Here is a 27,227-nt window from a genome sequence, read left to right on the forward strand (position 1 = left end):
GGTGCCCGCCACCATGCCTGGCTAATTTTGTACTTTTAGTAGAGACGGGATTTCACCACATTGGTCAGGCTGGTCTCAAACTCCTAATCTCAGGTGATCCACCTGGCTTGGCCTCCCAAAGTGCTGGGATTACAGGCATGAGCCACTGCGCCTGGCCCTGTAGTGCTTTTTAAAAAACTTAGTAGGATCTTAAAAATCTTTAAAAATGTTTAAGATACCTGGTCTTATTCCTTCCCTTCTTTACACATGAAAATATTAGGCCTAGAGAGTAAATGAGTTGCCCAAGATCATATAACTAGCTCATGGAAATGCCCAGACCAGAAACTCTGTTTCCTTACTGTCCTTTTTATGTTTACCCCTTCCTATTTATCATTGTATTAGTCCGTTCTCACATTGCTACAAAGAAATATCTGAGACTGGGTAATTTATAAAGAGAAGAGGTTTAATTGGCTTATGGTTCTACAGGCTGTACAGGAAGCATAGTGGCTTCTGGGAAGACCTCAGGAAACTTACAGTCATGGTGGAAGGTGAAGGGGAAGTGAGAATTTCACATGTTTAGAGCAGGAGGAAGAGAGGAATGAGGAGGTGTCACATTAAAAAAAAAAAAAAACAGATCTTGTGAGCACTCACTCACTGTCAGTGTACCAAAGGGAAAATCTGCCCCCATGATCCAGTCACCTCCCAGCAGGCCCCACTTCCAACATTGGGGATTATAGTTCAACTTGAGTTTTGGGTGAGGACATAGATCCACACCATATCAACTACTATTAGACTTTGTAAATGTATATCTGGTTTTTCTTCAAGCGTTTGATTCATCAAATTTTTGAAATAGCAATGTTTCTATTTCTTAATGTAGAAGAGAACAGCTCCTTTCTGTGAATGAGAAGATTCCCAGGGCTGGGAATCAAATAACATTACTTAGCCCTTTTTTCTTTTCTTTTCTTTTCTTTCTTTTTTTTTTTTTTTTTTTTGCTGGTATGAAAGACGCATTTAATGTTAGTGAAAATTTACATTCATTAAAGATCATTCACAACTATAACTACATCAAGTTAGAATTTAACCTAGGTATTTGGGAGAGTTCTAACAAGAAAGCATATCCAAAGCAATCATAATAATGTATCAGCAACTCATTAGTATAAGAGTGTGTGTGGATAATTGTTTCAACATTATCTCTAAATCTATTTGGTATAAGTAAAATGAATCCTAAGTGAAGTTGCCTTTTTTTTTGTTTGGGGTGGGGGAGACAGTGTTTTGTTCTTCGCACCAGCTGTAGTGCAATGGTGCCATCATAGCTCACTGCAGCCTCAAACTCCTAGGCTCAAGTGATCCTAGGACTACAGGATCGAGTAGCTGAGACTACAATTGGTATCACCATACCCAGCTAATTTTTTTTTTTTTGATAGTCTTGCTGTGTTGCCCAGGCTAATCTTAAACTTCTAGCCTCAGGCAATCCTTCCTCAGCCCTCCAAAGCACTGGGATTATAGGCATGAGCCATAGCACCTAGCCCTAGTTGCTTTAAAATAAAAAAAAAAATTCTCATTTACTTGTTTTTTGAACCAACATTTTTCAAACCAGCAAGTGTTTTGTGTTCTTTGTTTTGAGATTTCTTCTGCCTAAAATAGGACATTATTGGCCAAACTATCTTCTGCATTTAAATGATGTCCTATCTTATCAATTTGGCAAGGGGGAATGAGTTTCCACATGGGCCATAATATACAAATACATGAACACATACATATACATATAGTGCTTATTATTTTATTTTGATTTTTTCTTCAGCTACCTATTGTAGTCTGTATAAAATGCCATTTATGGAAACTTCCTTTTAGATTTATTTACTATATCTCGAGCCGTGGAGAGAATTAATTGCTTTTCGATTGAATTAATGTTTTGATTTTTACTTTTTGCTTATAGGTTCAACATGCATGTTTTTTTTTTGAAAAAAAACAAAAGGCTAAAAGGATATACAATTAAAAGCATATCTCCGCCACCCTCACCCTAACCATCATAACCGCAGTTTCTCTGAGGGAGAAGATTCTTCTATCATTAACTAGCGGAGTCACTTAGTTAGTGTCTCAGGTTTTATGGTTCTAGTACAGCAATTAGTGAGGATTTTTAATAGGTAATCTTGTGTTCCATATTGGAGGTAAGGCTAGTTTAGACCTGGTAACAGTGCCCTTAGTTAATTGGGATGGTTGCGGCAGTGGCTTCAGTACTGATACCTCCCCAAGTATGGATCCTTCTTCTGGTGTCATTCACTCAGTTTACTCTGTTTATAAAGAGTAGATTCAGGACTGGGTCAGAACATTTTTATACACACATAAGTAAACACACACACTTATATATACATATATATATATATATATATAAAATATTGTCATTTTTTCTGGCATTTTTTACTTAGTTTTTTTTCTAAGTTAAACTCTGACTTAATATAGGTTAACAAAATGACTTTCTAGGCGCTGCAGAAACTTTTAATAAAGAGTTTAAATTATTGGTTTTAGAGACTAGGTACATAATTAATATTTATCTAGATTTTTAAAAAACATTCTCATTGTATGTATTTCTCTTTGTAAAATTGTTTCTTTTCTTTTTTTTTTTTTTAGAGAGAGAGCCTCGCTCTATTGCCCAGGTACAGTAATGCTGTCTTGGCTTACTGCAACCTCTGACTCCCAGGCTCAAGCGATTCTTGTGCCTCAGCCACCCAAGTAGCTGAGATTATAGGCGAGCACCACCACACCTTGCTAATGTTTATATTTTTAGCAGAGAAAGATTTCACCAATTGGCCAGACTGGTCTCAAACTCCTGGCTTCAGGATCCAGGAGTGATCCACCCGCCTTGGACTCCCAAAGTGCTGGGATTACAGGTGTGAGCCACTGTGCCCAGCCTCATTATATCTAAGAAACAGAGACACATGACTAAAGTGTATAGATGGCCACACTGAAGCATTATAAAATATTTTGTTCAAAATCACAGATTAAAAGAACATATAAAGCCACCGACATTTTTCAACAGTAAAATTTATATTAGCTTTTTTAAGTTACTTGGATCTTGCTTTATTAATTCATGACACATGCTCGATAGAATGTATTCAACAGATACTGATTGGGTGCCTGCTATATACAAGGCTATGTCTGAGGTAGTGGAAGGAGACAGATAGTAAATAAATAAGTAAATGTCCAATGTCAGATGGTGATACAGGCTGTAGAGAAGAGAAAAATGTAAGACAGTAAATGCTAAGGTGAGGAAATGTTAGGTACTTCATATGGAATCACAGAAGTTCTCACTGATAAGGTGACATTTGAGCAAACATATGCAAGGAGTGAGCCATGCAAATATTTGGGGTGTGGTATATCACATACACAGTATTTTGCAGCTCTTTCCATCAAAAGGTAAAGTTTCCCATCCCCTTGAATCTGAGTTGCCCTTATAACTTGTTTTAACCAAGTGTCAAAGAAGACATTGTATGAATTGCAAATCCTAGGCCTTAAGTGACCTTTCACCTTCTACTTTTCCCCTCTTAGGATGCTCCTTCTATCATGTAAGAAAGCCTGGGATAGAATATCTAACTTTGGGAGGCCACATATAGACAGTGGACCAAACAACAGCCAGCACCAAAGTCTGAGATGTGTGAATTTGACTATCTTAGGTACTCGAGCCCCAGCCAAGCTGCCAGCTAATTGCAGCCTCATTAGCAGATCCAGGTGAAACCAATTAAAGAACCATCCAGTTACCTGACAGAATTTTGGGAATTAATAATTCCACTAAGCTAACTGCAACATGGGGAAGGATCATGGAAGGCAGAGGAAACAACAGTTAACAAAGGCCTTGAAATAGACATGTGCATAATTTGTGTAGGAAACAAGAAGAAGGCCAATATCTAGAGCACAGTGAGTGAAAAGAAGAAATGGCATCAGAGAGGTGTTTGGAAGCCAGATCACAGGCCTTTATAGATCATGTTATGGACTTTAGCCTTTACTCGAAGTGAAATGGATGCCATTGGAGAGTTTTGAGTAGAAGAGTGGCATGATTTCTCTCATGATTTAAAAGAATCTCTGGCCATTTGTGCAGTATGCAGAGGGAAGTGGACGTATTGCAGAGGCAGAAGCAGAAAGATCAGTTAGGAAGCCATGGCAGTTATTTAGGAATAAGACGATGGTGACCAGGACCAGGGTAGCTGTAAAGGTGTTGAGAAGTGGTAGGATTTTGGATATATTTTAAAAATAGAGGCTATAAGGTTTACCTATATGTGATATATGAGAGTCAAGGAAGCCTCTAGTTTTTTAGCCTGAACCCATGGCAGGATGGATTGTCATTTGATGGAGTAACAACGGTTATGGAGGAACAAGTTTAAGGAAAAAATAAGGAGTTCATTTTATAAATTTTTAGTTTGGGATGCCTTTTAGGCATGTCAGTGCACATGTTGAGGAGGCATTCAAGTCCAGTGCTCAGGGAGAAGTCTAGACTAAATTTAGAACTCTTCAGTATATAAATAGTAGTTTAGACTCTAAGACTAGAGTTATGAAAAAGAAAGAAAGGAGGATGGATGGATGGATGGAGAGAAATTTTTAGAGTTTTACCTTCTTTGTATTTCAATTATTTTGTGATGTATCTTAACACTTTTATGTAATTATACTGTTTAATTGACTGTCAATTTAAAACTGAATGCTTTCTCCTAGGACATTTGTGATTTACAGCTTTTAGTTTACTATCAAATTTTACATTTCTTAATTCTTTTCACAGTATATTATGACTTAAGAACTTTTTAAAAAATTATTGGGGAGTGCCCTCCGTCACTTGCTCTCGCTCACGTGAGTTCTTTCTTTCGTTCTTTCTCTCTTTCTCCCTCCTTCCTTCCCTTCTTCCTTCCCTCCCTCCCTCCTTCCTTCCTTCCTTCTTCCCTCCCTCCCCCTTCCCTTCTCCCTCCCTCCCTTTCTCCCCGCTCCCCCTCCCTCCCCCTTCCCTCCTCCCTACTCTCTCCTTCTCCCCTCCTTCCCCCTCCCTCCTTCCTTCCCTCCCTCCCTCCCTCCTTCCTTCCTTCCTTCCTTCCTTCCTTCCTTCCTTCCTTCCATCCATCTATCTCAATTTGTCACCCAGGCCAGAGTGCAATGGCACAATCTGAGCTCACTGCAACCTCCACCTCATGGGTTGAAGTGATTCTCATGCCTCAGCCTCCCAAGTAACTGGGACTACAGGCGTGTACCACCATGCCCAGCTAATTTTTGTATTTTTAGTAGAGATGGGGTTTTACCATGTTGGCCAGGCTGGTCTCAAACTCCTGACCTCAAGTGGTCTGCCTGCCTCGGCCTCCCAAAGTGCTGGGATTACAGATGTGAGCCACTACTCCCAGCTAAGAACTTTATATGTATTTAGTTGTTCATGTTATCCTTTCTGATTAACAAGTAATCATGATACATAAAAGTGGATACAAATCTTAGTGCTTAGAATTGCCAAGTGCTTGAGCCCCAGGAGTTTGAGACCAGCCTGGGCAATGTAGTGAGACTTTGTCTCTACAGAAAATTTTAAAAATTAGCTGGGTGTGGTAGCATACTCCTGTAGTCCCAGCTACTCCAGTAGCTGAGGTGGGAGGATCACTTCAGCCTGGAAAGTTGAGGCTGCAGTGAGTTTAGATCATGCCACTATACTCCAGCCTGGATGACAGAGCAAGACTCTCACTTAAAAACAAAATTACAGAGGAGTTCCAAGATGGCCGGTTAGATGCAGCTCAGGATTGCAGCTCTGAGTGAAAGTGCACAGGGTGAGTGGACGCCACATTTCCAGACGGATTTTTATTGCCCACAGACCAGGAGATTCCCTGGCGGAGGAGCCCCATGGGTCGCCAGGGCGGCTGTTTTGGCCGGTACAGCTGTTTTGCCTGCGCCCCGGCGCAGCGGCTCCTGGTGCAGAGTAAACAGGACTGTGTTCCCACTTAGCCAGCAAGGGGAGCTGAAACAGGGAGCCAGGCCAGGAGATTCCCGGGCAAAAAAAGCGCCATGAATCTGAGCCGCGGTTTCAGTGGTGCAGTGGGTTGCCGCATGGGAAATCACACAGATCCCGGCGCCTATTCAACAGGCGACCAGGACACCTGGTAGAGAGCTGACCGTTCAACAAAAAAACAAAAGGCTCTGAGGCAGGGAGCCAGGAGATCAGGCCCGGCTGGTCCCACCCCCACAAAAACAAAAACAAAAACAAAAAAACAGCAATTGGAAACGCTCTGGGTTGAGAGTTTCACAGCAAGCACAGCTGAACCCGGGATGGTCCAGCTCTGTGGGGGAGGAGTGTCCGCCATTACTGAGGCAGCTTGCCGTTGCTGAGGCAACCCGCCATTACAGAGAGAGTCCATCATTAGAGAGGCGGGCCAACATCACGGAAGCAGTTCTAACTACACCCATATAAACAGAACTGCAGGGAAATTCACACGGCAGCTGGGCAGAGCCCACAGCAGCTCAGTGAAGCCTCTGCAGGCTGAGAATGACTAGGCTGCCTCCTTGTGGGCAGGACAGCCCTGAAGAAAAAAAAAAGGCAGCAGCACAGCGGAAACTCATAAAGCCCTAACTCCCTGGGATAGAACACCTGGGAAGAAAGAAAGGGAGGTTTATGAGTTCTGCTACTGCAGACTTAAATTTACCGGCCCAGCAGCTCTGAATGAACAATGGGGCTCACAGCTCAGCACCTGAGCTAATATAAAGAACAGACTGTTTCCTCAAGCAGCTCCCTGACCCCCGTATATCCAAAGAGTCATCTCATAAAGGAGAGCTCACACTAACAATTGCAGGTATCCTTCTGGGACAAAGCAGAAGAAGAAACTGGTAGCAACCTTTACTGTTCGGCAGCTGCTGCAAGTGATCCCCAGGCAAGCAGGGCCTGGAGTGGACCTCAGCAGTCCTACAAAAGAGAGGCCAGACAGTTGAAAGGAAAACTAAGAAACAGAAAAAACTTCATCAAGAACAAACAGGACGTCCACTCAGAGACCCAATCAGAAAGTCAACAACTACAAAGCCGACAGGTGGATAAATCCACAAAGATGGGAAGAAACCAGCGCAAAAAGGATGAAAACACCCGAAACCAGAAAACCTCTCCTCCTACGAGGGATCACAACTCCTCACCAGCAAGGAAACAAGACTGGATGGAGAATGAGTGTGACAAAATGACAGAATCAGCCTTCAGAAAGTGGGTAATATAAGAAACTTCCATAAGCTAAAAGAACATGTTCTAACCCAATGCAAAGAAACTAAGAACCTTGAAAAAAGATTGATTTGACGAAATGCTAACAAGAATGGACAACTTAGAGAGGAATATAAGTGAATTGATGGAGCTGAAAAACACAACACGAGAACTTCGTGAAGCATGCACAAGTTTCAACAGCCAAATTGACCAAGCAGAAGAAAGGATATCAGAGGTCGAAGATCAACTCAATAAAATAAAACGAGAAGGCAAGATTAGAGAAAACAGGGTAAAAACTAATGAACAAAGTCAACAAGAAATATGGGACTATGTGAAAAGACCTAATCTACGTTTCATAGGTGTACCTGAATGTGACGAAGAGAATGCATCCAAGCTGGAAAATACTCTTCAGGATATTATCCAGGAAAACTTCCCCAACCTAGCAAGGCAGGCTAATATTCAAGTCCAGGAAATACAGAGCACACCACAAAGATATTCCTCAAGAAGAGCAACCCCAAGGCACATAATCATCTGATTCACCAGGGTTGAAATGAAGGAGAAAACGCTAAGGGCAGCCAGAGAGAAAGGTCGGGTTACCCACAAAGGGAAGCCCATCAGACTCACAGCAGATCTCTCAGCAGAAACCCTACAAGCCAGAAGAGAGTGGGGGCCGATATTCAACATCCTTAAAGAAAAGAACTTTCAACCCAGAATTTCATATCCAGCCAAACTAAGCTTCATAAGTGAAGGAAAAATAAAATCCTTTGTGAACAAGCAAGTACTCAGAGATTTCATCACCACCAGACCTGCTTTACAAGAGCTCCTGAAAGAGGCACTACACATAGAAAAGAACAACCAGTACCAGCCACTCCAAAAACACACCAAATGGTAAAGAGCATCAACACAATGAAGAATCTGCATCAACCAATGGGCAAAACAGCCAGCTAGCATCAAAATGGCAGTATCAAATTCGCACGTAAGAATATTAACCCTAAATGTAAATGGACTAAATGCCCCAATCAAAAGATACAGACTGGCAAATTGGATAAAAAGCCAAAACCCATCAGTGTGCTGTATCCAGGAAACCCATCTCACATGCAAGGATACACAAAGGCTCAAAATAAAGGGATGGAGGAAGATTTACCAAGCAAATGGAGAGCTAAAAAAAGCAGGAGTTGCAATTCTCATCTCTGATAAAATGGACTTTAAAGCAACAAAAATCAAAAGAGACAAAGAAGGACTTACATAATGGTAAAAGGATCAATGCAACAAGAAGAGCTAACGATCCTAAATATATATGCACCTAATACAGGAGCACCCAGATACGTAAGGCAAGTTATTAATGACTTACAAAGAGACTTAGCCTCCCACACAATAATAGTGGGAGACTTCAACACACCATTGTCAATATTAGACAGATCAACGAGACAGAAAATTAACAAGGATATCCAGGACTTGAACTCAGACCTGGACCAAGCAAACCTAATAGACATTTACAGAACTCTCCACCCCAAATCCACAGAATATACATTCTTCTCAGCACCACATCACACCTACTCTAAAATTGACCACATAATTGGAAGTAAATCACTCCTCAGCAAATGCAAAAGAACGGAAACCATAACAAACAGTCTCTCAGACCACAGTGCAATCAAGTTAGAACTCAGAATTCAGAAACCAACCCAGAACCGCACAGCTTCATGGAAACTGAACAACTTTCTCTTGAATGTTGACTGGATAAACAATGAAATGAAGGTAGAAATAAAGATGTTCTTCGAAACCAATGAGAATGAAGACACCACATACTAGAATCTCTGGGACACATTTAAAGCAGTCTCTAGAGGAAAATATATAGCAATAAGTGCCCACATGAGAAGCAAGGAGAGATCTAAAATTGACACCCTATCATCAAAATTGAAAGAGCTAGAGGAGCAAGATAAAAAAACTCAAAAGCTAGCAGAAGACAAGAAATAACTACGATCAGAGCAGAATTGAAGGAGATAGAGATACGAAAAACCCTTCAAAAAATCAATAAATCCAGGAGCTGGTTTTTTGAAAAGATCAACAAAATGGACAGACCATTAGCCAGATTAATAAAAAAGAAAAGAAAGAATACCCAAATAGATGCAATAAAAAATGATAAAGGGGATATCACCACAGATTCCACAGAAATTCAAACCATCATCAGAGATTATTACAAACAGCTCTCTGCACATAAACGAGAAAACCTGGAAGAAATGGATAAATTCCTGGACAGTTGCCTCCTCCCAAGCCTAAACCAGGAAGAAGTCAAAACCCTGAATAGACCAATAACAAGGTCTGAAGTTGAGGCAGCAATTAAGAGCCTACCACCCAAAAAAAGCCCAGGTCCAGATGGGTTCACAGCCAAATTCTGCCAGACATACAAAGAGGAACTGGTACCATTCTTTCTGAAACTATTCCAAATAATCCAAAAGGAGGGAATCCTTCCCAAATCATTTTATGAGACCAACATCATACTTATACCAAAACCCGGCAGAGACTCAACAAGAAAAGAAAACTACAGGCCAATATCCATGATGAACATACATGCAAAAATCTTCAATAAAATACTGGCAAGCCGATTGCAACAGCACATCAAAAAGCTTATCCACCATGATCAAGTAGGATTCATCCCAGGGATGCAAAGCTGGTTCAACATACGCAAGTCTATAAATGTAATTCACTACATAAACAGAACCAAAGACAAAAACCACATGATTATCTCAATTGATGCAGAGAAGGCCTTTGACAAAATTCAACAGCCCTTTATGCTAAAAACCCACAATAAACTAGGTATCGACGGAACGTATCTCAAAACAATAAAAGCTATTTACGACAAACCAACAGCCAATATCATACTGAATGGGCAAAAACTGGAAGCATTCCCTTTGAAATCTGGCACTAGACAAGGATGCCCTCTCTCACCACTCCTATTCAATATAGTACTGGAAGTTCTAGCCAGAGCAATCAGGCAAGGAAAAGAAATAAAGGGTATTCAATTAGGAAAAGAGGAAGTCAAATTGTCTCTATTTGCAGACGACATGATTGTATATCTAAAAGACCCCATCATCTCAGCCCAAAATCTCCTGAAACTGATAAGCAACTTCAGCAAAGTCTCAGGATACAGAATCAATGTGCAAAAATCACAAGCATTCCTATACACCAATAACAGACTTAAAGAGAGCCAAATCAAGAACGAACTGCCATTCACAATTGCTACAAAGAGAATAAAATACCTAGGAATACAACTAACAAGGAACGTAAAGGACCTCTTCAAGGACAACTACAAACCACTGCTCAACGAAATAAGAGAGGACACAAACAGATGGAGAAACATTCCATGTTCATGGTTAGGAAGAATCAATATCGTGAAAATGGCCATACTGCCCAAAGTAATTTACAGATTCAACGCTATTCCCATCAAGCTACCAATGACCTTCACAGAACTGGAAAAAACCACCTTAAACTTCATATGGAACCAAAAGAGAGCCCACATAGCCAAGTCAATTCTAAACAAAAAGAACAAAGCAGGAGGCATCACACTACCGGACATCAAACTATACTACAAGGCTACAGTAATCAAAACAGCATGGTACTGGTACTAAAACAGAGATACAGACCAATGGAACAGAACAGAGGCGTCGGAGGCAACACAACATATCTACAACCATCTGATCTTTGACAAACCTGATAAAAGCAAGCAATGGGGAAAGGATTCCCTGTTTAATAAGTGGTGTTGGGAAAACTGGCTAGCCATATGCAGAAAGCAGAAACTGGACCCCTTCCTGACACCTTACACTAAAATTAACTCCAGATGGATTAAAGACTTAAACATAAGACCTAACACCATAAAAACCCTAGAAGAAAACCTAGGCAAAACCATTCAGGACATAGGCATAGGCAAGGACTTCATCACCAAAACACCAAAAGCATTGGCAACAAAAGCCAAAATAGACAAATGAGACCTAATCAAACTCCACAGCTTCTGCATGGCAAAAGAAACAATCATTAGAGTGAATCGGCAACCAACAGAATGGGAAAAAAATTTTGCAGCTTACCCATATGACAAAGGGCTGATATCCAGAATTTACAAAGAACTAAAACAGATTTACAAGAAAAAAACAAACAAGCCAATTCAAAAGTGGGTGAAGGATATGAACAGATACTTTACAAAAGAAGACATACATAAGGCCAACAAGCATATGAAGAAATGCTCATCATCACTGGTCATTAGAGAAATGCAAATCAAAACTACACTGAGATACCATCTCACGCCAGTTAGAACGGCGATCATTAAAAAATCTGGAGACAACAGATGCTGGAGAGGATGTGGAGAAATAGGAGCACTTTTACACTGTTGGTGGGAGTGTAAATTAGTTCAACCATTGTGGAAGACAGTGTGGCGATTCCTCAAGGACCTAGAAATAGAAATTCCATTTGACCCAGCAAGACCATTACTGGGTATATATCCAAAGGATTATAAATCATTCTACTATGAGGACACATGCACACGAATGTTCATTGCAGCACAGTTTACAATAGCAAAGACCTGGAACCAAGCCAAATGCCCATCGATGATAGACTGGATAGGGAAAATGTGGCACATATACACCATGGCATATTATGAAGCCATCAAAAATGATGAGTTCGCGTCCTTTGTCGGGACATGGATGAACCTGGAAACCATCATTCTCAGCAAACTGACACAAGAACACAAAATCAAACACTGCATGTCCTCACTCATAGACGGGTGTTGAACAATGGGAAGAAATGGACACAGGGAGGGGAGCACTATACACTGGGGTCTGTTGGGGGGGGGTGTTGGGGGGACAGTTGGGTGTGGGGAGTCAGGGAGAGATAGCATGGGGAGAAATGCCACATATAGGTGAAGGGGAGGAAGGCAGCAAATCACACTGCCACATATGCACCTATGCAACAATCTTGCATGTTTTTCACATGTACCCCAAAACTTAAAAAGCAATAAAAAAAAAAGAACTTAAAAATAAATAAATAAAAGAGAAAAAAATTGCAAAGTAAATATTCACTTGCTCAAATAAAAATATGTTGGTACTATTTGCAATCTTACTGTTAAATCCAGGTATTGAAATTCAAAGGTAACCATATGTTGCTTAAAATAAAAACCTACTCTAATCAGTAGATAAACCTGGGCAACATGCTGAGACCGCATCTCTGCAAAAAAATTTTAAAAATTAGCTGGGTGTGATGGCACGTGCCTGTGGTCCTAGCTACTCAGGCAGCTGAGGTGGGAGGGTCACTTGAACTCAGGAAGTTAATGCTGCAATGAGCCAAATTCATGCCACTGCACTCTAGTCTGGGCAACAGAGCGAGACCTTGTCTCAAAAAAAAAAAAAAGTTGATAGGCATCTCTACCTCTGGTTAAGATGTAAAAACTCACAATAGATCATTGTTTCTTATATTAACAATGAGATGAAAGTGAATATGACACAAAATTATATAGGATTTTTTTCTTGTTTGAACTCATTAGAGAATTGAGAAAACAAAGGAACCTGAATTCCACAAAGAGTAGAGTCTTTCATAGGAAAGAAGAGAGACCCATGGCTACATCCATGGGGCACGGTAGAAAGAGAAGGGAACCTCCTATAGTTTAGAGTGAAGAGCAACCAGTCAAAATTTTAACAAGCTTTGTATAGCCATATTCAGGCTGACATGACAGCTTGGAATTTCACGGAGCCCCAGACACTGGATGAGTTTACACCCACTCTTCTGTTCTTTCCTTTGGTGCCTTCATGGAGTGCACAGTAGCAGTGTACCGAAAGCTGAGAGAGGGTAGAAGGGCTGAGAGATATCCCCCTTTGAAATACACTAGGCATTCACTGAGTGCAAAGTAGCAGCCCACTGAAGCTAGAGGTAAGGCAGTAGAATGGAAAGATGTCTCTAGAGGTGCAGAAAATTAGGGAACAGGGCTGGAAAATGAAAAAGAACTGCCCAGCAATAAAGCTGATGGCTGAACAGCAAAGCAGAGAGAGATGTCTTACAGTTGGTAAAGCTACTAGCTTGACTGTAAAGAGAGAGTTGTAGTCTTGTCAGTGCTCAAATCCCAAGCCCTGATGAAAGAAAATCTGGATGCTTCCCTCAAAATATTTGAAGCCAGTGGTGAATAGAATTTTAATGAATGCAGTAACAAGTCAATTACAGGCAACATTAACTCAACTTCGTATCCTGGCAGCCAGACAGCAGTTTTCTAGACATACATTATTTATTCCATCTCCAGTCTTTTACGCAGGAAAACATGACTCACAATCAAGTTTTTTTTTTTTTTTTTTTTTTTGAGACAGTGTCTCAGCTCACTGCAGCCTTCACCTTCTGGGTTCAAGCGATTCTCCTGCCTCAGCCTCCTGAGTAGTTGGGATTACAGGTGCGTGCCACGATATCTGGCTAATTTTTTGTACTTTTAGTAGAGACAGGGTTTCACCATCTTGGTCAGGCTGGTCTCAAACTCCTGACCTCATGATCCACCTGCCTCGGTCTCCCAAAGTGCTGGTATTACAGGCGTGAGCCACCACACCTGGCCTACAATCAAGTTTTTTTAAAAAACTATTTAACAGAAGTAGATCCACAGTTGATACAGATGCCAGAATTAGAATAAAGGACTTTAATTAAATTATGCTATAGATGTTAAAAGATCTCATCAAAAAGGTGAAAAACATAGTGAATAGATAGTAATTTCAGTATAAAAATGGAAACTATTAAAAACAACCAAATGGAAATTCTAGAACTGAAATACACATTATTAGAAATTAAGACTTCATTCAGTGGGCTTAACAAGACTGGGCACAGCTGAACAAAGAATCACTGAATTTAATGATAGTCAATAGAATCTACTCAAACTGAAGCATAAAGGAAATGAAAACTTTTAAAAAAGGGTACAGAGTGCCTAACATAACTGAGATCTTAGCGGGTAAGAAAAAGAGAGATTAGGGCAGAAAACAATATTGAGGGAGACAATGATAATGATAATGAATGAATTATATAAAATTCATGAAAGATAGCAACCCGCAGCACCAAGAAGCTCAGCAAACCTCAAACAGTGTAAACACAAAGAAAACCACATCAGAGTTAGATAACTAAGAATAAGATATAGAAAATTTTGTAAGCAGCCACAAGAAAAAAGAGACATTATATTCAAGGGAACCACAATAAGAATGTTGATAGGTTTCTTACTAGAAATAATAGAGTTTACACACACACACACACACACACACACACACACACACAGTTTCTTTATCTACTGATGTATTAATGGGCATTTGGGTTGGTTCCACGATTTTGCAATTGTGAATTGTGCTACTATAAACATTTGTGTACAAGTATCTTCTTCAAATAATGACTTCTTTTTCTCTGGGTAAATACCAAGTAGGGGGATTGCTGGATCAAATGGTAGTTCTGCTTTTTAGTTCTTTAAGGAATCTCCACACTGTTTTCCATAGTGGCTGTACTAGTTTACATTCCCACCAGCCCTGTTCACTTCATTCACACTAACATCTACTGTTTTTTTTTTATTTTTTGATTGTGGCCATTCTTGCAGGAATAAAGTGGTATCACATTGTGGTTTAGATTTGCATTTCCCTGATCATTACTGTTGTTCAGTGTTTTGCCCACTTTTTGATGGGATTGTTTGCTTTTTTTCCTCACTGATTTGTTTGAGTTGATTGTATGTTCTGGATGCTAGTCCTTTGATTGTGAAGGTTTTCTCCAACTCTGTGGGTTTTCTGTTTACTCTGCTGACTGTTCCTTTTGCCATGCAGAAGCTCTTTAGTGTAATAAGCTCTCAACTATTTATCTTTGTTTTTATTGCATTTGCTTTTGGGTTCTTGGTCATGAAATCCTTGCGTAAGCCAGTGTCTAGAAGGGTTTTTGCAATGTTATCTTCAGAATTTTTATAGTTTCAGGTCTTAGATTTAAGTCCTTAATCCATCTTGAGTTGATTTTTGTATAAGGTGAGAGATGAGGATCCAGTTTCATTCTCCTACATGTGGCTAGCCAGTTATCCCAGCACTGTTTGTTGAAAAGGGGTGTCCTTTCCCCACTTTATGTTTTTGTTTGCTTTGTCGAAGATCAGTTGTCATCCTTGTCTTGTTTCAGATTTTAGAGAAAACCTTTCAACTTTTCTCATACAGTATGATGATGTCAGCTGTGGGTTTGTCATATGGCCTTTATTGTGTTGAAATACATTCCTTCTATACCTAATTTGTTGAGAGTTTTTATCATGAAAAGATTATCTAATTTTATCAAATGTTTTTTCTACATTTATTGAGAAGATCATATGGTTTTTGTCTTTCTTTCTATTAATGCAATGCATCATGTGTATTAATTTGTGTATGTTGAATCATCCTCACATCCCTGAGATGAATCCCACTTGATCATATTAAATAATTTTTTAATGTGCTGTTAATTTTGGATTGTTAATATTTTCCCACTTAAAAAATGAACAAATATGATTCATGCAATTATTTTAGTTTACCCTCAAATTATTTTTATCATCTTTCTTTATTACTTTGTGGCTTTACACTTTTTTCATTTTCCTGATTAGATTCTTATTTTTATCTAGAAAATCCCTTTTAATTTTTTAGGCCTGTTTAACTTTTTAGTACATTGAATTTTGTCTTTACACTAGTTTTTTTGTTTCAATTTCATTTAATTCTACTCTGATCCTGGTTATTTTCTTTCTTCTGCTGGGTTTGGGTTTGGTTTGTTCTTAGTTTTTCCTTCTGCTTTTGTTATCTTTACTATCTTGTTCTTTTTCTAGGGTTTCTTGAGTTAGATTATTAATTATTTCAATCCTTAATTATTTATTAATATTAATGTATTTGGCTCTGAATTTTTCTCTATACAAATTTGGTCCTATGTCATAAGTTCAAGGAAATATTTTTATTATTGTCGTTTTCTAAAAAATATGTGCTTTTGATTTTCTCTTTGATTGAATAGTTGTGATAGTTTTTTGTTTCTATCCTTTGACTTTTAGTTTTCTTGCATTGTGACTGTATGTGCAATGCAAATTGCATGTTGCATGTTGTATGTTGTATAGCTCCTGAAAAGATATTGACTATCTGCTTTGGTTTTAAAGAGTTCAATGCGTTAAACTTGAAACAAAAAAAAATACAAAAGATAAATGAAATAAAAAGCTGGTTCTTTGAAAATATAAATAAAATCAATAGACCATTAGCAAAATTAACCAAGAAAAGAAGACAGAAAATCCAAATAACCTCACTAAGAAACAAAACAGGAGATACTACAACTGACACCACTGAGATACAAAAGATCATTAAAGGCTACTATGAACACTTTTATACACATAAATTAGAAAACCTAGCAGAGATGGATAAATTCCTGGAAAAATACAGCTCTTGTAGCTTAAATCAGGAAGAATTAGATATCCTGAACAGACCAGTAACAAGTAGCAAGATTGAAATGGTAATTTTTAAATTACACATTCATTTTTCTTGCGCATGAAACATTCACCTAAGATAGACCATACCCAGCCATAAACTAGATATTAATTAACCTCAAAATACTGAAGTCTTACAGAATATATTCTCTGACTTCAATGGAATTAAATTGAAAATAAATAGCTGGAGAATAGCAAATATTTTTAAGTGAATGATAATGGAAACACAATATAGTTGGCCTTCTTTATCCACAAGTTTCTCATCAACATATTCAATCAAAAACATAAAAAAAAATTGGAAAAAAAAAATATTACAAGTGAAAAACAATGACAGCATAACAACTATTTACATAACATTTACTTTGTATTAGGTGTGTAAGTAATCTAGAGATTGTTTAAAATATATAGAAGGATACACCCAGGTTATTTCCTAATGCTACACCATCCTACATAAGGGACTTGAGCATTTATGAATTTTGGCATCCACAGAGAGTCCTGGAACCAGTTTCCTGCAGATACCAAGGGAGGACTACATATCAAAATTTACAGAATTTAGCTAAAGCAGTGCTTAGAGGAAAATTATTATTATAGCTCTCAATATTATATTAGAAAAGGAAAAATCAAGAACTAAGTTTCTACCTTAAAGATAAAAAACGAAAAAATTAAACCAATGGTAAGTAGTAGAAAAAACAAAAAGAGGAATGGGAATCAATGAAACAGAAAACAATAAAGAAAGTCAGTATGTATTAATTAGTTTATTATTTCTTAGTACCATACTCACCTTTGCTTGCCCTACTGTGTGATACTAGAGCTAGACACTAAATGTTTCTCCTGTGCCAGCTGGCTAGACGTTAGGCTTTGCCAATAGACACTGCTGGTGGTGCTCTGCAAGGTCATAGCAGGAGAGAAGAGGCTTTTCTTCTTGATGTACTTGTGCTTTTTTTTTTCCTCTGGGCCAGCAGATGAATATGCAGGAGACTCAATAGCATTTACCTCAGCAGCCCTTCTGAACTAGCCACAGCCTACACACACCCTCTGGTGAATTTCTGTGTAAGCCTGCTTATACCGCCTGATAAGTTTCTACGCCACCTGGTGGACAGCTTCTACAGATCACCTCCAGTTAGCCCATACCCACCAGGAACTTTATCAGCCAATCAGCAGGCTATTCATATGAAACAGTTTTGGCTATTGGCCTCTGGTAAGTTTCTTTAAAGGGAAGGTTGTGTGTTTCTGTGGTAGCACACTCCATCCAATGAGATGTGAATCTCAGTGACTTGGTGGAAGGGAATTTTTGTTAAGTTTTTAATTCACTCCTTGCTTATCTTCCCTCCAAATAGAGGTGGCATCTGCTTTCTGCAGTTGGTACTTTTGAACACCTTAGAGCAGTACCATCCAACAGAAGGCAAGTTTAATTTAAAATTTTCTAATAGCCACATTAAAAAAGTAAAAAACAGGTGAAATTAATTTTATGATTTATTTAACACAGTATATCTAAAGTATTTTATATAAAAGTATTAATAAGCTATTTTATCTTTTAATAAAATATTAAGTTATTGAAATCCTGTGTATATTTTATACTTCCAGCTCATCTCAGTCCCAGCTAGACACATTTAAGTGCTCAGAAGCCACATGTGGCCTAGTGGCCTCCTACCATATTGAAATGTAGCCTTATCTCCTCTTTTACTGCTTGTCATTGTTGACCATCTTTTGGCCTCAATTACTGATACAGGCATACCTGGGAGATGTTACAAGTTTGGTTCCAGACCACCAAATAAAGTAAATATTGTCATAAAGCAAACATCACAATATTGAAGCAAGTCACAAATATTTTTGTTTTCCAGTGCATATATAAAAGTTATCTTTATACAATATTGTAGTCTTTTCTGTGTACAGTAGCATTATGACTAATAATAATACACACCTTAATTAAAATATTTTATTGCTAAAAAATGCCAGTGATCATCTAAGCCTTCAGCAAGTCATAATTTTTTGCTGGTGGAGGTTCTTGCCTCAATGCTGATGACTACTGGCTCATCAGGGTACTGGTTGCTGATGCTTGGGGTGGCTATGGCAATATCTTAAGACAGTAATGAAGTTTGCCACATCAACTGACTCTTACTTTCACCAAAGATTTCTCTATAGCACATGATGCTGTTAGATAGCATTTTACCCACAGTACAGTTTTAAAAATTGGAGTCAATCCTTTCAAACCCTGCCACTGCTTCATCAACTGAATTTATGTAATATTCTAAATCCTTTGTTATCATTTTGAAGTTGTTCACAGCATCTTCACCAGGAGTAGATTCCATTTCAGGAAACCACTTTCTTCCTTATTCATATAAGACTGGGTTCCAGGGCACAGGGGAGGCTCAGCTCCCCACTAGGATGTGTTCTTCCAGGCTCTTGGTCTCTCACTCACCCAAGAATGGGAGAGAGGACCCCGCCAGGCACAGTGTGCTCGTAAGTAAATATCAGACCCCAGAGAATTTAGCAGAAAGTAATTTATTTAGGCAGAGAGAGAAGAAAAGGAGGAAGAAAAGCAGCTTCCATGAGGTCGTGGAAGGGGATCCAGATATGGAGTCTGCCTGGATGTGGGGGATGGGGACTTTTAACCTGGGAGGAATTCCCGCCCCATTCAATTTTCCCTTCCTATGAAAGGAGTTCCTTTAAAATTCCGCTTGAGTGATGGACCTTTGATTTTTTCCCATGCACACAAAAGTTAAAGAACTCTAGGTCCCCAGATGGAGACGTGGGTGGAGGTATGATACTGGGAAGTTCTTGCTTTTGAAACTACTCCCCCTTGTGGACCTGGGAAGAGAATACATTCCCTCAGTCCCCCCTCTAAACAGGAAAGTGCAACTGCTGTTTGGACACGGACGTCAGTCGCTCTTTAGCTACTTCCTGTTGAAATAGGGTATAGAAGGGGCCCTGCAGTTGAGGTTTCCTCCAGAGGGGAGCCTTTCAGGGGTACAGGTTGATACTGAGGTCCACAGTAGAGCTCATGAGCCAAGGACATCCAGTGTTCCAGTTGCAGGATTATTTATGGCCTTATGGTTCTAGAAGAAATAAATGTGACAAGAAGGTTAAAGATGAAAAACCCAGAGGCCAGTGAATATAGAATGGTTATAAACAGACCTAGGAGAGGATATAGCCAGGACAGCCAGTTGTTAAGCTCGACAATACTATTTCTTGAAGGTTTTTAGCCCTGTGTTCAATTGATTCCTGAGTTCTTTAACTTTGTTTAAAGCAACACTTAATTGGTTTACAAAGTAGCAGCATTTTTTCCTAGAGACAGGCTCCCTCTCTCTCTGTTGTTAGCAGATTTAGGGCCCTTTTACTTTGAAGTGCTATGGCAGCTAAAGAGTTAAGCTGTTTTGCATAGTAAGCTGCCTTTGCAGAGAGATAATTAGCAACCTTTTTTATGTTATTATTCAACTCCTGAGATAACTTATAGTAACTGAATAGAGGTAGTAACTTTTCTAATGCCAACACCAAGTTTTTCTGTTATTTTGACCCCCCTACTTTATTAAAGGAATAATTGGAGTTTGAGAGAGAGCAAAGTTAAGAGTTACAGTCCTGTTAATGCCAGGATATAAATTGGACTCATGAGTAGTTACTTTTCTGGGGATCTTGTCAGAAGAGCAGTTGCAGATCCTCTAACAGCTCACAGGTATGTGGGATGCAGATCCCACGAGGGGGAGTAGTTTCAAAAGCACCACTTCAGGCTGCGGAGTGGTGGGATCATGGCTTTCTTCAGGAGGTGTCCAAGGCTTCAGCCAAGTGTGATGAATCCATGAGTCAATTCCCACCATCTTAACTGCCGTTGGTATAAACAGAATAACCAAAAATGGTCCTTCCCAAGATGGGCCTAGAGAGGGAGAATCTGAGTGGAGAGATTTAACAAGCACCAAGTCTCCAGGGCAGAACAACTCTTTTCCCTTTTCTCTAGGGTGTCGTTCAGGTAAAGTTTTAAGAGCCTATTTGTACTTAGCCAAGGAGGTTATATCTTTATTAAATCTGCTGTTTCCTTGTCTAATACAAGATCATTAGTAAGAAAGGGCCATCTATAAAGCATCTCATAGGGGCTGGGAGAAGTATCGGGAGACTGCTCATCCTGGGACTCCTTGGATAGTTACAGACTTAAAGGACAACTGTCCAGGGCAGGAGAGTAAAACAGAGAAGGCCATGCCAGTGTCCAGGAGGAGATTAATCTCCTGGCCCTTTATGATCAACTTTACCCTGAGCTCTGTGAGGGTGATGATGCGAGCTGGCGCTTGCCCCGGGCACCTTCAGTCCTGCAGTTGGGTCATCTGGTTAGATACCTCAGACCCTGGGAACCTTCGTCCCCTGGGACAGTGTGCTTTCCAGTGATCCTTTTGGCATAGTGGGCAAGGATGAGGGGGTGGTCCATTCCTCTGGGGACAATTTCTTACAAAATGTCTCTTCAGACCGTAGTGGTAACAAGCTCTGCGAGACTGGCGGCTATCCCGAGCCTTTTGCTCATTTGAACCCCTTGGGTCTGCTTGCCTGATGGTCATGACTAAAGCTTTGGCGTTTCTCTGGTCTCTCCTGTTCCTTTCAGCCTGTTCCTCTTTGTCTCTATTATAAAACACCGAGGTTACCAGGTTCAGTAATGATTCTAGACTTTGTTCTAGCCCCAAGGCCAGCATCTGGAGCTTCCTTCTAATATCTGCTGCTGACTGCATAATAAACTTGTCCTTTAGTATTAACTGACCCTCAGTGGAGTCTGATGACAGGGGAGTATACCTTTTCAAGGCCTCCCACAATTGCTCAAGGAAAGCTGTTGGGTTTTCTTCCTTTCCCTGAGTTATGGTGGATAACATTGCATAGTTCATGGGCTTCTTCCTAGTTCACCTTAATCCCTCAAGTATGCAGGTCAAGAAGTACCTAGAGCTTCAGTCCCCTTGTTCTGAATCAGGATCCCAGCGAGGGTCTGTGCCAGGGACTGCTTGTTTACCTGTAGGAAATCTATCGTTTTTCTCTGGTGTCATTAGGTCAGGTACTTGACTAAGGTACCAGGTGTCCCCAAACTCTTGAGCTGCTGCTAGAGCAGCCTCTCTGTCATTGCTGGTTAGGGTTTGATTAAACTGGCATGATATCTTTCCATTCTAATTCTAAGAACTGACCCAGGCCCTACAGACCATCTATATACTTGTCCGGGTCATCTGAAAACTTTCCTAGGTCCACCTTAATTTGCTTTAGGTCAGAAAGTAAGAAGGGGGTGTACACCTTGGTCGGGCCAAATTCTCCTCCTACTGCCTGTAGGGGGCAGAGTCTGGGCATCCTGGTAGCCTCAGATGCCTTGGCCATCTTGGCCCTCCCTGGTTCCTGTTGGGTTATTGGAGCTGAGGAGCCCTGGTTGGCATTGGTGGAAGTAGTGTAGTAGCCACAGGGAGTCCCAAATTTGGAGGTAGTCCTGAGGAGGGCTGAGGAGGGTATGGGGAACAGGCCTGACAGAGCTGAGGCTTATTCCTTAGAGAAAAGAAAAGTTGCACATACGGGACCTCAAACCATTTATCCTCCCTTTTACAAAACAGGTCTAATTGTAGAATAGTGTCATAATCTATACTTCCCTTAGGAGGCCAGGTTTTTCCACTCAGCAGCGGGTATTCGGCCATGCTGTTCAGCAGAGAAAAATGAGCCACTTCTTCAAAGATCGTATGTCAAATTGGTCCCAATTCTCCAGGATGTATTTTAATGGGGACTTCATTTTGGGAAGAGTAACACCCATCTGAAATCAGACACAAGGGATGCCTGCATCCCTGGTTATCAGTTGCAATTTCTCTTGATCTGAGGCATCCCTCAGATAGGGCATAGGATCTGGGACACCCCCTCGTCAGTACCTCGTAATTTCTGTATGCCCAAGATGTGTGATCATCTTTGGGGCCTACCATGTGCTGGGCTTAATCACAATACCAGCGCCATGGGTACTTACGCTCACTGTCTACGTTCCTTTAGTGACCATCATAAAGACAATGTGGACTGCTGGGATGGGTGGTTCATACCAGCATGTCCCTGAACCAGGCCAGTGAGGCTTGTAAGATGGGTACCAACATTCCCTAGCAAAAGTCCAATTTACACAGGCCTGATTATAAAACTGCCCTAGGAGGATAAATCTCTAGGGAGGGGCTTCAAAGCACAATATTCACAGAAGGTAGGGCCGCACGGCTGAGGCCAGAACAATGCCCTGAGGACCTGGGCCTCTTTCCCCACCCCATTTTCCATTATTGGAAAATGCTAGGACCCAGTTTGACTATGATCTTCTAGATGGAGAATTTCTGCCATAGAGAGAGAGCCAATCCTAAGCAAGACAAATCATACACAAAACACAAAGTCCCATAGACTTTGGCTTCTGGATTCCCCAAAAGGTTTCCCCCGCTCAAGGCTGATTCCACCAGGGATTTGAACCGGCAGCCCTGCAGCTGCTAGCCCCACACCCTAACCCACAGTGCTGACAGGCCATTCCTTCCAAAAGCAGGCCAGAGAGGAATTTGCCTTCCTGGAATCTGGACCCAGGTGCAGCCCGAAAGCCTGGGCAGGGCTTGCAGCCAGTGGCTGTTTTTCGCTTCAGCCTCTGACTCCTTACAACACGCTGAAAGGAAAAAAAAAACTTATTGCCGCTGTGAGTTTGAAAACCAGGTGTATCCCTGTTTGGGCGCCTTTTTATACTGTTGTGTGCCTGAGGGGAAGGCTTTCCCTGTCCCAGCAGTCTTCCGGTCAGTCATGGTGCCGGAACCACATGTGAGTTGGGCCCCCTCCCTGCACCACTGCTGCCAACCCCGGGAAGCTGGAGAGGCTTGTCAGGATATGCACCAGGCCTCTGCTCTCCCTGGTCCCACACAGGCCCAGGCCATACCTCGTCCCTTCCATGCTGTTTTGCTCCCCATTCCTGCAGCGCCAGCGACTTACCCTTTTAACAGCCCGGGCCTACCCTAGGGGCCGAGCTGCAGTTCCTGTGGTCCCAGTTTATGGCCGGGATGCAAGGCTGGCAAGCAAACTGCCCCCCGGGGAGAGTGCTCACCCACTCTGCCCCCAGCAGGATTAGTTCACGGCTGGGACACATGGCCGGGGGACACAGCTGGTCCTGCCTGGTTTCTGCAGATAGTGTCTGCCTGCCCAGCCTCCCTCAGGTACTTGGCCCAGAAATGCAGCTGAGAGGGAGGGGGGAGAGGGAGGGGGAGGGCTGATTTGGGAAAAAGAACTGCACCTTTAAGTCTGGCTGGCCCATACCCCTTAAAGACAGGCTGGGCCCTGTCCCCGCAGCCCAGCACAGCCGCTCCCGGTGTTTCCTTAAAGCGACAGGACAGATTACAAGTGAGAGAGGTCTGACTCACTTACCACTCTGACATGCTTTCTTGCCTCCTGGCTGGCTTGCCAATACTGAGATTGGGTTCCAGGGTGCACGGGAGGCTTAGCTCCCCCCAAGAGGTGTTCTTTCAGGCTCTTGGTCCCTCACTCACCCAAGAATGGGGGAGAGGACCCCACCAGGCACGATGCGCTCATAAGTAAATATTGGACCCCAGAGAGTTTTGCAGAAAGTGACTTATTTAGGCAGAGAAAGAGAAGAAAAGGAGAAAGAAAAGCAGCTCCCACGAGATCTTGGAAGGGGATCCAGGTATAGAGTCTGCCTGGATGTGAGGGATGGGGACTTTTAACCTGGGAGGAGTTCCCACCCCATTCAATTTTCCCTTCCTATGAAAGGAGTTCCTTTAAACTTCCACTGGAGTGATTGACATTTAATTTTTTTCCCCACATGCGCGAAAATTAAAGACCTCCAAGTCCACAGATGGAGATGTGGGTAGAGGTATGGCGCCAGGAAGTTCTTGCCTTTGAAACTACACCCTCTTGTGGACCCAGGAAGAGAATACATTCCCTCACATAGGCAGCAGCTCCTAATCCATTCAAGTTTTATCATGAGGTTGCAGTAATTCAGTCACATCTTCAGACTCCACTTCTAGTTTTAGTTCTCTTGCTATTTCTACCACATTTGTAGTTCCTTCCTCCACTGAAGTCTTGAACCCCTCAGAGTCGTTCATGAGGACTGAAATCAAGTTCTTCCAAATCGCTGTTAATGTTGATATTTTAACCTCGTCCCATGAATCACAAATGTTCTTATTGGCATCTAGAATCGCTCTCTCTCCCTTTCTCCCTCTCCTTAAGCTTCCCTATTCTGTGAGACATAACAGTACTGAAATTAGGCCAATTAATAACCCTACAATGACCTCTAAGTATTCAAGTGAAAGAAAGAGTCACACATCTCTCACTTTCAACCAAAAGCTAGAAACAGGCAAATGCAAAATAACGGAATCATAACAAACAGTCTTTCAGACCACAGTGCAATCAAATTAGAACTCAAGATTAAGAAACTAACTCAAAACCACACAACTTCATGGAAAATGAACAACTGGCTCCTGAATGTTGACTGGATAAACAATGAAATGAAGGCAGAAATAAAGATGTTCTTCGAAACCAATGAGAATGAATACACAACGTACCAGAATCTCTGGGACACATTTAAAGCAGTGTCTAGAGGGAAATTCATAGCAATAAATGCCCACATGAGCAAGGAAAGGTCTAAAACTGACACCCTATCACCAAAATTGAAAGGGTAAGAGGAGCAAGATCAAAAAAAACTCAAAAGTTAGCAGAAGACAAGAAATAACTAAGATCAGAGCAGAACTGAAGGAGATAGAGACACAAAAAACCTGTCAAAAAATCAACAAATCCAGGAGGTGGTTTTTTGAAAAGATCAACAAAATAGATAGACCACTGGCCAGACTAATAGAAAAGATATAAGAATGAAATAGATGCAATAAAAAATGATAAAGGGGACATCACTACCGATTCCACAGAAATACAGACTACCATCAGAGATTACTACAAACAACTCGATGCACACAAACCAGTACATCTGAAAGAAATGGATAAATTCCTGGACAGTTCCACTCTCCCAAGACTAAGCCAGGAAGAAGTTGAAACCCTGAATAGACTAATAACAAGGGCTAAAGTTGAGGCAGCAATTAATAGCCTACCAACTAAAAAAAGCCCAGATCCAGATGGGTTTACAGCCAAATTCTACCAGACATACAAAGAGGAGCTGGTAACATTCCTTCTGAAACTATTCCAAATAATACAAAAAGAGGGAATCCTCCCCAACTCATTTTATGAGACCAACATCATCCTAATACCAATACCAGGCAGAGATGCAACTCAAAGAGAAAACTTCAGGCCAATATCCATGATGAACATCGACGTAAAAATCTTCCATAAAATACTGGCAAACAGAATGCAACAGCAAATCAAAAAACTTATTCATCATGATCAAGTAGGCTTCATCCCAGGGATGCAAGGCTGGCTCAACATACACGAGTCTATAACTGTAATCCATCACATAAGCAGAACCAAAGACAAAAACCACATGATTATGTCAATAGATGCAGAGGAGGCCTTCTACAAAATTCAACAGCCCTTTATGCTAAAAACCCTCAATAAACTAGGTATCGATTGAACGTATCACAAAATAATAAAACCTGGGCCGGGCGCGGTGGCTCACACCTGTAATCCCACCACTTTGGGAGGCCGAGGCGGGTGGATCATGAGGTCAAGAGATCGAGACCATCCTGGTCAACATGGTGAAAACCCTGTCTCTACTAAAAATGCAAAAAATTAGCTGGGCACGGTGGCGCCTGCCTGTAATCCCAGCTACTCAGGAGGCTGAGGCAGGAGAATTGCCTGAACCCAGGAGGCGGAGGTTGCGGTGAGCCGAGATCGCGCCATTGCACTCCAGCCTGGGTAACAAGAGCGAAACTCCGTCTCAAATAATAATAATAATAATAATAATAATAATAATAATAATAATAAAACCTGTTTACGACAAACCCACAGCCAATATCATACTGAATGGGCAAAAACTGGAAACATTCCCTTTGAAATCTGGCACAAGACAAGGATGATGCCCTCTCTCACCACTCCTATTCAATATAATATTGGAAGTTCTAGCCAGAGCAATCAGGCAAGAAAAAGAAATAAAGGTATTCAATTAGGAAAAGAGGAAGCCATATTGTCTCTGTCTGCAGATGTCATGATTGTAGAAGACCCCATTGTCTCAGCCCAAAATCTCCTTAAACGGATAAGCAACTTCAGCAAAGTCTCAGGATACAAAATCAATGTGCAGAAATCACAAGCATTTCTATACTCCAATAACAGACAAACAGAGAGCAAAATCAAAAGTGAACTCCCATTCACAATTGCTACAAAGAGAATAAAATACCTAGGAATACAACTAACAAAGGATGCAAAGGACCTCTTCAAGGAGACCTACAAACCACTACTCAATGAAATAAGAGCAGACACAAACAGATGGAAAAACATTCCATGCTCATGGTTGGGAAGAATCAACATCGTGAAAATGGCCATACTACCCAAAGTAATTTATAGATTCAATGCTATCCCCATCAAGCTAACAATGACCTTCTTCACAGAACTGGAAAAAAACCACTTCAAACTTTGTATGGAACCAAAAAAGGGCCCACATAGCCAAAACAATCCTAAGCAAAAAGAACAAAGCTGGAGGCATCATGCCGTCTGACTTCA

At 40.9% G+C, this 27,227-nt stretch overlaps 1 protein-coding gene across 3 annotated transcripts in view; it reads left to right on the forward strand.

The window, feature by feature from the left end:
* Positions 1 to 27,227, forward strand: part of CRY1 (cryptochrome circadian regulator 1) — a 135,574-nt gene that overhangs the window by 83,402 nt on the left and 24,945 nt on the right. Inside the window, exon 1 of one of the 3 annotated variants that reach the window (XM_064379893.1) lies at positions 15,059 to 17,811. The exons of the other annotated variants lie outside the window; for them this stretch is intronic. The gene's annotated coding sequence lies outside the window, so the exon portion shown is untranslated. Of the gene's footprint in view, positions 1 to 15,058; positions 17,812 to 27,227 lie in introns of those variants that run through there. 3 annotated transcript variants of the gene reach the window in all.

This window comes from Aotus nancymaae, unplaced genomic scaffold, assembly GCF_030222135.1.
Source record: "Aotus nancymaae isolate 86718 unplaced genomic scaffold, 86718_ANA_hifiasm-v0.15.2.pri h1tg000021l, whole genome shotgun sequence".
NCBI classification, from domain to species: domain Eukaryota; kingdom Metazoa; phylum Chordata; class Mammalia; order Primates; family Aotidae; genus Aotus; species Aotus nancymaae.